Source organism: Elephantulus edwardii, unplaced genomic scaffold, assembly GCF_000299155.1.
Source record: "Elephantulus edwardii isolate Elephantulus edwardi_28Jun2011 unplaced genomic scaffold, EleEdw1.0 scaffold00069, whole genome shotgun sequence".
NCBI classification, from domain to species: Eukaryota; Metazoa; Chordata; class Mammalia; order Macroscelidea; family Macroscelididae; genus Elephantulus; species Elephantulus edwardii.
The window spans coordinates 13,622,684-13,636,099 of NW_006399819.1; the positions used below are offsets into that span (position 1 = coordinate 13,622,684).

The 13,416-nt window shown below is 38.4% G+C and overlaps 1 protein-coding gene across 1 annotated transcript in view; it reads right to left on the reverse strand.

The window, feature by feature from the left end:
• The window catches only part of LOC102861336 (alpha-N-acetylgalactosaminide alpha-2,6-sialyltransferase 3-like), a 953,952-nt gene that overhangs the window by 513,562 nt on the left and 426,974 nt on the right, over positions 1–13,416 (reverse strand). The gene's annotated exons all lie outside the window — the stretch shown is intronic.

Genomic DNA, 13,416 nt, shown 5'->3' on the forward strand with positions numbered 1-13,416 from the left:
CTCCAGTACCACAGCTCAAAGGCATCAATGCTCCTTCTATCATCTCTAGGCATTGTCCAGCTCTCTAATGCATAGCAAGTAATTTTAAAGGCCATGGCCTGTATCAGGCACACCTTAGTCTCCAGACTGATATCGTTGCTCCTCAGTACCTTGGAGAGGTCTCTGCCAGCAGATTTTCCTCATGCAATTCATCTTTTCATTTCCTGGTTGCTGGTACCAAGAGTGGTGATTGCAGAGCCAAGCAAACTGAGGCTGTGAACAATCTCAATCTCTTCATTATCTATCATGATGCTGCCAATCGGCCCACTGGTGAGAATCTCTGTTTTCTTGATGTTGAGCTTCAATAGGCAGGGTAGGTTTGTGAAATGGCTTTGAACCAAAGACTGAAAACTGGTGACAGATCTTACCTATTATTCCTGGGATATTCTATAAATTTTGGGCAAGTCACCTAAATTTGTAGTGATTTAGCTAGGTGTTCTACATCATGAGGACAATATCCCAACGATTATCTCACAAATTTCTAGCAAAGATCAAATAAAAATATGACTGCTTTTACACTGTTCAACAGTAAAACATTTCCTGAGATTTCATTGATTAATTGTTTATACCACCATGAAAAATTGCTCTCTGGCACTGAAGAACGGATAAGAAGATCCCCATTGAGGTAGATTCACAGCAATTACAACAATGGGCATGGCAGAAATTGTGAAGATGGCACAAGACAGGGCAAAGTTTCAATTCAGTGTCGATAGGGTCACTAGGAGTCATAGTCAGTCAGTTCAAAGGCACCTCACACCAACAATACCACAGACTTGGAATTCATATATACAATGAGATGAAGGTTATTCTACAAAGATTGTTCGAGGGAATAGTAAATATCCTATGCCTTCAAATCTAGCTGTAGAAAGATGGCATTCATTGTATGCATGAATTAGGATACAGTACTAAGAAATATGTTTTGAATCAAAGTTATAGTTAATGCAACAAACAATTGAAATGAAACCCCTCCAAAAAACCCTCAAGATAACTGAAATCTACCTTACTTGCTTCCTTCATGTAAATGCAATCTACCCTATGTTCTTCTTGGTAAGCTGATGGCACTCTGAGGAAATCCACAGTGAGAAACTGCAGCTTCCTCCCTGCCTTCTCTCAGCCTACCTGAGCCTTTCAATCTTTGCCTCATGGCAGGCAGTCTTTGAGAGTGACCCTGCCCTCCCGACTCGCTTATTATCCTTTCCAGAAATAGGAGGCCTTATTAAAATCCATGCAGCCTGTTCGACAGTGATGCTGCTGGCTGAGCCCAAATTGGAAAAATTGAGAACAGTAAGCCAGAAGAGGAAAACAATTTTATGTGACTCTACTGGATCAATAAAATTAATTATTTTCATCAGAAATAAGTTTTTCTACATTAGTAAGAAATACATGGTCAGTCAATCAAGCCTGGCAGAAAATTTTTGCTTATTTTAAGAGAAATCCATTAAAAAAAACCTCAGTGTTCCCTGAGTATCTGTTAAATGCTGACAATAAATGGTCATTGGAAATGATAATCAGGAAATATTAAAAGCCTTGATTAATTCTATGGTTGGTCTTTATTGAGATAGACCTTAGGCAAAGTCCTGCTCCCAAATGATCCTCTGAAGCAATCGATTCAATCATTTTATCAAATAATGATAAATGCAGAAAGCATTCAGAACCAATTTGGTAAAGTCAGTAGAGATAAACTATTAGAACAGAAAGGTACCAACTAAGCATTTTTAAAAGATTGGAGTAATATCATGAACAGGTATAATACCCGGAGGTGTATTCAAATCACCTCTGAAGCTTTCTATACCAAACAATAGTTGTGACCCAGACCAACTTCAAAATCAGTAATTCTAAAAAGAAGAGATCAGGACCAGAACCATGAGCATTGGTTGCCTAGGAACATGTAGAAAAATGAATTCTCAAAATATACCTTAACTCTACTAAGCCTGAAACCTTGAAAATGGGGGCCGGAAATTAGTGTTTTACCTAGTCCTGAAGTTCAGGTAACTCTGATATGCGTTAAATTTAGGGAACCTTTTCTCTAAATCTCCATTCCAGAGACCCAGATGAGTTTAGAGAGGGAGTTTGTTCAGTCAAGGTTGGAAAGGATGATTACCAACAAGTTCATTCCAGGTAACTCCCACTGAAAGTTTAAATTTCCACTCCAGATACAATGAATCAGAATCTATATATTAACAGAAGATCCACAGGTGAATCTCACAGGTCCCCAAGGCTGTGTCATGAATACGTAAGAATGCCCTGAGGATCTTATTAAATGTAGACTGCAACTGAAAATATCTGGGGTGGAAACTCAACATCTCAGCACGGGGCTGATTTGGTTCACTAGGTCACCAGTGACCATAAGGCTTCAAACAGATTCCAGTGAAGACCCCTGCTAAAAGCTGTGAGTGAATAGCATTTAGCGGATTAAAAATTTTCCACTTCGTGTGTCCCTTATCATTTTTATTTGTACTTTATATATTATAACCTTTATTGTTTAATTTAATGTGTATGTTTTCTATCTCCTCTCAGAGTAAATTCAATATGTAGTGTACAATAAATGATTTGGAAAAATTACTGTAGCAAAACTGAATGATCAGGGTTTCCTACACATAGAGACATCTCCAGGAAAGATAATTGGTTTAATAAAAAATAAAATGTCATTCCTTTCAATATAGTATGTTGTTGTTGTGTGCTCTCACATGAAAACCAACCCATAGCTGACCCTCCATTGGGTTTTCAGAGACAGCAAATTATAAGGGAGGATATAGGCCAGCTTTCTTTCATGGAGCAATTGGTAGATTTGAACTTCATGCCTTTGGGATTTCAGCGCAGCTTCTTATCAATAGGCCACCAAAGCTCTAATGAATTTGTTTTGAAAATTGCAGATGGTATAGACAGCATAAACTTAGATTTGGTTGGTTTCTGAGAGTTTTTTGTTTGGTTATTGTTACTTATTTGTTTGGTTATAAAGCAATGCTAAACAGAAACTCAAAAGAAGAGATTTGCAGAATTACAAAGAGAATGCCCAATGTTTTTTTATACATGTCAGTCTAGCAGGTGAAATCATCTATTGTAGGTCAGAGATAATATCTTAAATTTATTCATCAAGAAGAAATATTGTTTAATGATTAATTCAGATTTTAGAACAGATTGCTTGGATTTTTATATTTGCCACTTAAGGTGGATTGAATTGAGTGTCCTCAAAAACAAATGCATATATCAAAGAAATCAAGTGGAAACTATATAATGACACCTCATGATCTGATAAACCTAACCCTGTGAAAGCAGTAAGGACAGAATACAACACCCCTTCATTCCATCACAGCCTTAACTCAATGTAAAATGAGTTCACCCTGGGATGCAGCCTGCAGTACTATCTGTCTCACTAGAGATAAAAGTGGGGGGAGGCGGGATGATATCAAGCTGAGAAGGAATGATCCTCTGTACTAGCAAGGAAGAATTGCTGGGATCAGAATGTGTTCTTTGGGACTCTAGTCTCAATGTGAGGAAACTCCTTGACATGAGAGAAGGCCAAGCCACTTGGAGACCTGCAAACAACATTGGGACTACAAAAGGAAAAGAAGTAGGGACCTTCCTTTGCAGCCCTCTAGAGCTGGAACCTTAGATTTGGATTTCTAGTCTCTGATACTTTAAGAGAATAAGTGTCTCCTTTTTAAAAAATCATTCCTTTGTGGTGTTTCCATTATTGTTATTATTATGTACCACGGCATCAGAAATCACAGTTGTCTTTACATAGGGTTTTCATAGGCAGTAAATCTAAATCACACAGGAGGAGATAGATCACTTTTCTCCCACAAAACAGCTGCTGGATTTGAACTGTAAGCCTTTCGGTAGGTCATTTGTTGTTAAGTGCCGTTGAGTTGTAGATAATGCATAGCAACCCTATGAACAAAAGTCCTGAACAGGCATAACTTTCATCATTTCTCTAAGTTCATAGAGTTTCTGGGGGCAAGCTATTTCGGAAGTGGATGCTATTCTTGCTTCCAAGCCATAGCATTAGAGCAATATTAAATAACCAAATTACTATTGCCTGCAAGTTGATTCTGACTCATAGCAACTACTTAGCTCTTTAAGGCTATATAAATTTTATTGAAAGCAGACTGCTCCTCCTCCTCCTGCAGAATAGCTGGCTGGTTCACACTGCTGACATTTTGGTTTCTATGCCACCAAAGGACTTTTCACTTTCTGAAAAGCAAACACCCTCACATTCATGACTGTCAAGTTGGAATTGACTCAAAGCTGACCCTCCACTTCGCTTTCCTAAACTGCAAATCACTTTTGACGGGACTGCCCCATCTTTTTTTCCCTTGAAGATGCTGGTCACCACTGAATTAACAGCAAAACTCCATATGGACTGTGTCACCAGAGTTCCCTTTTCACTTACTAAGTATATGATAGTGAGCAAATGAATTAGCCTGTCTCTGTGTCAGTATTCTCCACAAGCTGAGAAAATAGCATATAACACATAGCATTATTTGTGCGAAATAAATGTTAGCTGCTGTAAATCCTTATCCTATCTTCTTCTAATCTTCTACTGCATTTAACCAGTTCTTTAAGTATTTGTTGACTTAAGTAGGCATACTTTTTTTTTAATCTTAGGAATTATATCATGACCATAAACTAAGAAAGAAAATATGATAAAGTCAGGTAGATTAACTGGAAATAAGGTAGGGGGAAAATTTCTTTGCTTTAAATAATGAATTAAAAATGAAGTTTGAAATAAATTAAAGGATATCAAACTCATAATTGCCAATTATCTGAAGTTAATTACATTTCCAAAAGGAAGGTAGGAAAAAATACATTCTTAGAATTAAAAAGAGTGTTGGCAAGTATTTATTTCAAACACATCTAAGATATACAGAGATATTTATATATTTTTTGCATTGGGAAAATCTGCTGTAATGGACCTCTGCAGAGTACTGAAGAGCAATGACATCAGTCTAGATAACAAAGGTGTGCCTAATCCAGTCCATGGTTTTCTCAATTACTTGTTATGCTTCAGAGAGGTGGACAATGACTAAGGATGACTGAAGAATAGATGCCTTTGAGTTGTGGTGCTGGAGAAGAGTCTTGAACATATCTTAGACTGTCAAGAAAACAAGTTTATCTTGGAGAGGGTGAAACCAGGTCTCTCCTTGGAGACTAGGATTTTGAAGCTCCACCTCACTTACTTTGGGCACGTGGCCAGGAGAGATTGGTCCTTGAAGAAGGACATCATACTTGGAAGGGTGGAGAAACAGCACAGAAGAGGGAAACACCGGATGAGATGGACTTATACAGTAACTGGGGCAATGTGGTTGGTGTCAAAATCAGTGAGACTGGATCAGGACAGGGATGGGTTCAGGGCTGTTGTACATAGAGTCGGTATGTTTCACAGGCAACTCAATGGCACATAACAAATAACACACTATTACAGGTTTAGAAGTAGGATTGGCATCCACTTCCTAAATAACTCTATGAACTTTGATAAATGTCGGTAGTTGTAGAAGGGCTCCAGGCCTTTTGTTCATAGGGTCACTATGAGTTGTGCTCAACTTGAAGGCAATCAACAACATATAGTATCAAGTGCTGCCAAGTCATGTCTGACTCATAGCTGAACTTCTAGAAGTTTTCAGAGGTTGTAAATCATAGAGGAGTAGTTTTCCCATCATTTTCACTTGAGATATCTAAATATAGATGCATAAAGTTCAATTCATTGTCATTAAAGTTGAACCGACTCATAGCTGATGCTCCAGTGGGTTTTCAGAGGCTAAAAATTACCCAGGATGGGGCTGTCCATCTTTCTAACACAGAGCATCTTTGGGTGGGCAGCACAATTCCTTACCCAGTAGGCCACCAGAGCTTACATACATATATGTTGTCATTGTGTACCGTCGAATAAGAACCGACCCACAGTTGACCCAACAACAATATTTGACAAGATAGAATATTCCTCTTTTAAAGTCCAGAGAGCTATTCTTTGTATTTAACTTAAATCTGCGTCTGTTAGTTCCAGTCCTTGTCTTACTGCCCTAGATTTTATAAAACACAAATCTTACTGAGCATTCTTTCCCATTGACATACCATAATTTTCGAGGGCCACGTCCCTGTATTGTTATGTATGGATTGAGCCACACTTCAATCAACAACTGAATCTCCAGTGGGTTTCTGGAGGCTAAAAATTGCACATAAGGAGATTGCTCATCTTTCTCCCAAGGATCGACCTGCCTTGAGAAAAACACTGCTTGCAATCACATTCCAAAGTCTTTCTGGATGTGCTTCATTGTGCTTCACCCTGAGTGGACGTTCCAATAGTGACTGGAAAGAAATGGCAGGAACTTAAAATGGAAAGATGGCTTACAATTGTATCGAGGAAGAAAGCTGTGTAGACAAATAATGCTTATACATTTTTTATATGTGTTTTAATAAAAATAGAGTCTTCACCAGCACAATAGAGAGAAATAAGAGATGAGGAAGACCTTGATAATGAGTAGAGTTCACCAGGGAAATGAAATGGCAAGTGTATGAAAATGATGAATTGTGGTTTTGGAGATTTGAAGTGAATTAAAATGGCCAAAGCTTTGGGTATTTGGGAAAGGCAGTGTAATGATAGAGAAGGCAAGAAAGGTGTGACTAAGTCAGTCTATAGACCAAAAAAGTAAGCTAATTGAAGGACTATCTTCTATTGATTCATAACATAAGCTGTAATCTTGTAAATGATTCATCTATATTCCAAGAAAGGCCATTAGCTCAGAAACACTTAGCACAGCCGACACATGGTGAAAGCTTGACTCTTCAAGGCCTTATTTCTTTCCAAGGAAGTGATCTTGATTCTGTTCTAAGGAAGGCAAATTAGAGCTCAGGGAAGTTAAGTGCCTCATCTCAATTCAACAGTATGAAGGCCAGCATAGGAAAACAAATCTTACAGTTTGCCTAGTCCCAACTTTTCTAAACATTACTGTATCCCTTTCCTGAATTGAAAGAAGATGAGAAAAAGGAAGTGACTGAATAAAGAAACTGCACTGCTCCTCAGAGCTTCACTGAGGAGGAAAAAGGCATGAAGCCTCTATTTGCTGGCAGTTCGGTGATAAAACTCCCACAAGAACATTTTAGCAGGTTCAGCTCTCATAAGGCATCTCAACCAAATGCCTTGTTTTCCCTTTGGAAACCTCACTGCCATTAACCTTACTAAGTTCCATTAAAAACACTGGTTGAGTTGAAGACACTGTACCCACACTAACACACATCTACAAAACTAACTCCAGATGAAGAAATTTGTGACTACAAGGAACTTTCTCACACTAATTACTTTAACAAATCTGAGCTGGTTAACAAAACACTATAGACAGAAATCTTCATGCTCCAATTAATTTGGGTTAACTTCCATGAAAGCACACTTGAAAAAGAAAAATCCATGAGCTATATGCTAGGCAGGTCTCTTTATAGACAGAAAGGAATCTCATAAGACAGAAAACACTGACAAGTAGGGTGCTTATTATCATATAGGGTGGAGTAATTCTTAAATGACTCTTTTTGATAAATCTGCACAGCACACACTGATTCCCAAGAAAGCAGTCTTGACATTTTTTCAAACAAAAGTCCTCTGAGATATTCTTAACCCTGTCAGCTGGAGGAGGCAGAAGTGAAGAAATTGTGAGCAGTTTCATACTAGGGCAGTATCAAAATACAAGCTGGAAGGTAAACAGTGCTATCAGTGACAACTGAGCTCAGGAACTAGAGGAAATTTAGCCATTACTTAATTATATGTTTTGAAGAACACTTAAGAAAGGATGGTTATGAGCAAGAATAAATGTGAAAAGAGAATTTGAAGCTAAAAAGGAGAGCAAATGTCCTAGCCAATCATTACTCAGAGAGCTGAGGGATTTAAGAAGTGTTTAGATGCTTGGCTACACAGCAACTTGATATTGCTGGGCATGATAAAATCCGAACTGACCTATAGCTGACCCTCCACCTGGTTTTCAGAAGCAGTTAGTTATGTGGGAGGAGACTGCCTGCCTTTCACAAAGCAACAGGTAGGTTTGAACTGTGTACCTCTAGATGCCAGCACCACTCCTTACCTCTAGGCCAACCAGAGTTCTCTGCACAGTGACCACATGACTGCAAATGGGAATATATATGGATAGACTCCTCTGGAAATTTGTTTGCCTGGTTAATTTTCCAGTAAATTTAGTGTAAATTTCTATTCATAAGTCAAACATATAATTGCAGCCCCTTTGCCACTGTTGTTAGGTGCCAATGAGTACCACTCTTAATGATTGTGTGAACAGCCAGCCTGAACACTGTCCTACCTGTGCCATCCTCACAGTCTCTGATACACTTATGCCCATTGTCACAGTCACCATGTCAATTCTCATGGCTGAGGATGTTCATTCCACTTTTCCACCGCCCCTCTACCTTCCTAAACTAGATGTCCCTCTGCAAAGACTAACCTTTCCTAGTAATGTACCCAAAGTACGTGATAAGAAGCTTCATTGTCTTTGTTTCTGCTGAGCACTCTGGCATCATCTGAGCACTCCGGCTCCACCATCTCCAAGATATCCATTCCTCTTTGTTCTTTTGGCAGTCCTTGAGATCCTCAGCACTCTTCTAAAAGATCGTAATTCAAGGGCAACAATTTTTCTGTCATCGTTACTCACTGTCCAGCTCTCTGATGAACTGCATGTGATTGGAAAGACCATGGCCTGAATCAGATTCACCTTAGTCCTCAAGCTGACATCATTGCTCTTCAATTATTTGGAGAGGTCCCTGACTACAGACTTTCCCCAATGAAATACATCTCCTGATTTTCTGACTGCTGGTACCAAGGGTGATGATTGTGGATCAAAGTAAGATGAAGTTTTGACAATTTCAATCTTTTCTTCACCTATAGAGATATTATCTGTTGATATAGTGGCAATGATTTTTATTTTTTTGATGTTGAGATGTAATCTATATTGAAAGCTGTAGTGTTTAAACTTCTGTAGCAAGAGCTTCAAGTTCTTCTCATTTTCAGCAAGGAAGGTTGTGCTGGATTTTATTCTTCAGAATAAAGCACTCTTGCTGTTTGCATACGTGAGTTGCTGGTCTTTCGGAGAAGAATATTCGCGGACTTAACACCACTAGGTTCCTAAATTACTAAAAGAACACAAGAATTGATACCTTTTAATTGTGATGTTGGCAAAGAGTATTAATTACCCCATGAACTTCCAAAGAAGTAAATCTCTCTTGGAGAAAGTATAACCAGAGTATTCTTTAAAGGCAAGGGTAATAAAACTTCATCTCACATACTTTACACATGTTGTCAGAGGGGCCAGTCTTTGTAAAAAAAATTATTCTGGGGAAAGTAGAGGCTCAGCAAAAGAGAGGAAGACCCTCAATGGGATGGACTGGCACTGTGACTGTTAACAGTGGGCCAGAGCATGTTGGAGATTAGTCATGAGAACAAAGAAAGACTTTGATATGTGTTCATAGGGTTACTGTGAGTCATGATAGACTGAATGACACCTAACAATAGGATATACTTATCAAAAATTTGAAAGGCAGAAGGGATGGGTTCCAATCTTTCTATAGCAATGATAGCAGAATTGTTTCCTCTGGTAACTGTAAATATTTTTTACATTTTCACTGACTAGATATCAAATGTTTAATGTGAGAAGACTGTGATGTTTATCTGCAGCTACTTCACCTTGAATAAACTATTTAACATCTACTGCTAGCAGTCCTAATTTGGAAGTAAAATAATGATGCCATTACATGCAATTGCTCTGAAGACAAGAAGTTGATCAAGAGGTGTTATATATTTTTATTGCTTCTGGTAGTGGTGATATTGCATATAAACCACTTAGAATTATGTCTAGTATATAGATGTGGTCAATAGCATTTTTTTAAAAATACCCAACATAAAAACAGTCAAGTTGGTTCTGAGTTATAGATTTTTGAAAGCTACAAATCTTTAGGGTTGTAAACTATGCTTCTTTCACTCAAAAACAGCTGATAGATTCAAGCCACTGACCTTTCAGTGAGCAATTCAATATGTTATGCACTACCATACCAGGGCTCCTTCAAGAAGCAGCGACACTGCGGGGAAAGGCTGGGCAATCTCTTCTTGTGTAATTTACTACCTCTGAAAACCCAATGGAGGGTCAGCTATGTACGAGTCAGTTCTGACTTGACAGTACACAAAACCAACACAGAAATGCTGATGATAATTACAGATCAATAGGTGATAGTTACCAAAGGAAGAGATTTCATATCGTAAAAGAGATATCATCGCTGTGGCATTTAATAAATTACTGAACTTCCTGATGTTTGGGTTTGGGTTTTTTTTTTTTTATTTTCACAACTGGAAATAGAGGATGTATTAAGATGCACACGTTTATTTTTTTAGATGGAACAATATATCTATAATTTTTCTATTTGTTCATTTTTTAAAAAAAAATTATTAATTTGAATGAAAGTTACAGAAACTTAGGGTTTCCAGTCATTCACTGTTGCACTTTTCTCCCTGCCCACCCCAATTCACTCTTCTCTTGAAAAGAAAAATAAAAACTCTTTCATTGTTATGCAATCCCTCCCCGCAAGTCCACTCCACTATGCAGCCTTTGCTCTGGACTTCTGTAATGACAAGAATACCTATTCACATATCTCTTTTAAACACTTCTCTCTCTCACCTGTTTCAATGCAATATACATCATTCCTCCCCTCCTTCTAAGTCTTCCTTCAATGCTGATGTCAGTCCTGTTTTAAAACAGTGGCACTATGCAATATTTGTCCTTTGGTGACTGATATTTCACTCAGCATAATGTCTTCCAGGGTCATCCATTTTGCATAGTATTTCATGAGTTCCTTCTTTTTCAATGCTGCATAGTATTCCATTGTGTGAATATACCACAGCTTCTCTATCCATTCATTTGTTAATGGGCACTTGGGTTGTTTCCAGCTCTTTGCTATTGGGAACAAAGTAGCAATAAACATGGGTGTGCATATATCTGCTTGAGTGGCAGTTCTGGTTCCTTTAGGGTAAATTCCCAGTAGTGGAATTGCTGGGTCAAATGGTATTTCTATTTCTAACTTTTTGAGAAAATGCCATATAGCCTTCCATAGTGGTTGCACAACAGTACAACAGTGAATACCAACAGTGAATAAGGGTTCTGTTTTCTCCACAACCTTGACAGCATTTGATGTTTGCAGTACATCTATAATTTTTTAAGCACAAAACCACAACATAAAAGTGGAAAGAAGCTGCTTTGCAATTCTGAAGGTACAGGGTTCAAGGCCACCAGTTGCTCTGCAGAAGAAGGATGGACAATCTACTCCCATGCTATTAACTCTCTCTGAAAACTCAGCAGGGAGTCAAAAATGGGTTGCTTCTGACTTGACAGTACACAACACCACCACCACCACCACAATATAATAAACAGAATGAAAAATACCATGGAGGAAGGATAGACAAAGTGCTAAAAGATTTCATAGGAAGGAGCCTAATCAGACAAATGTCATAGAAAGAATGGCCTTTGGACTGGGCTTTGCAGAACGGGTGAATTTTTACATGGAGAGATGTCAGCACGAGCCTCACCAGCTTGACTAATATATGAACGTGAAAAATTGAAAGGTCTGTATGAGATATATTATCATTTTCCTAACAACTTTTTCTCCCTCGCAGTTATACCTCATAGTTTTAAGACACAGTGAAGAGAAAGAATCCTAAGTGGAATCTCCTAATTGGCTTTCTGCATACTTAACATCACTTACAGAGAAAACAAGTTACGAGAGCAGCACGCACTGAAGGCTCATGGGCATGATTATGAAGTCCAATGAATTTAAGGTGCATTCTTCTATGGTAAAAGCTAAACAAGGAGAGGGAAAAAGAGAGAAAGCGTCCCACTAGCAGGAAAATGTCAAGGTGGCTCAGATGGTGTGTATTATTCTGTTGGAATTTTTAACACAGGCACGCTACTCACTGACGAGATGAATGACCCCGTGTTAGGTGATCCCATTCTCAGCCTCTAAGTGGAGATAATAAGACCAGGCTGAGAGTGGATTATTTAATATAAAGGGGAATTAGAATGATCATGCTGTTTTCAAGAACCAAATAAGCAAATTGACCACAAATTCATGCACTAAAGAAAGGGAAAAAAAAATAAATCCTGCAGATGATAAGGGCAATTGGAGGCAGCTCATATCCATACGACTCCCGTGGATATGAAAGACCAACCTGCCTCTTTGAAGTCAATGTTCAAGAGAGAACCACAAGGGCCATTTGGCACCCAGCTCAGCACCTATAACTTTGCCTCATTTTCATCCTCAGTATATTTTTGACAAACAATGTCAATTTCCACCCAATTTAAAATCAAAAGAATATATCCCACTAGTTCTGTAATTTGGGGGAGCAAACATTTTCACTTGGCAAGGCTGCCCTGAACCTGTCTTATCTCAATGTTCATGTTTCAGAACACTGTATTAAAAAGGTCCAGGGCAGCCAGGGATGAAACACGGTTATTGGTCATACCAATTTTGAAACTAGGCTTAAATAACCTGTATCACAGCTCTAACAGGGTAGGAAGTGTGAGGACAATTCATCAGAAAGATGACAAGAATGATACTGTTGTGGTTTTATGTTAGGAGTACAAGAGTAACAAACCAGGAGAACTCTTTCTTGTGCTTTTACTTGGTCCAGATGTGAACTGGAAGAGGATTGATGACTGACAACAACTCCTATAGAAAGTAAACCCAAACTCAAAGCTGTAGAGTTAGAACAGACTCAGCTCACCCTCCAGCATGTTTCTGAGACTATAAATTGCACAGAAGAAGAATGCTCATCTTTCTTCACTCATGACAGAAAGCAGAAGTCATGGTATTTTCAGTTGTTTCATACCATCAGGATGGTGCAGGAAAGGACAGTGTTTCATTCTGCAGTACGCAGGGTCTCTATGAGTTAAGAGGTGACTAGGCGACACCTAATAGCAGCAATATACTCTTTAACCGTGAAATTTTCAGTCACTAAAACTAATCAAGACAAAATCACATATTGGAAGCTGTTTCAAGTTAAGGTAGTGGGACTAGTATAGAAAATAATGTGTCAGTACAGTGTATACACCTTTCATTGCATTTCAACTATGATTGAAATCTGGGACTGTGGGGTCTAGGTTTGAGACTCAGTGCTGTCATTTTTAGTAACTGTGACTTTAAGCAAATTTTATTCCCTAACTTAATCCCAATTTCTTCTTCTTTAGTTTACACAAACACTTTTATAATCCAGGGTACTAGCAAGGAATGTTGAAATGCAACAAGTCATTAAAAGAAAGGGGCCCTTTAGAGTAGTGAGAGAAGATCTTCACCCTGAAACCCACAGCGTCCCTTTTCAGCAGGAAGTAGCTAAGAGAATACGCC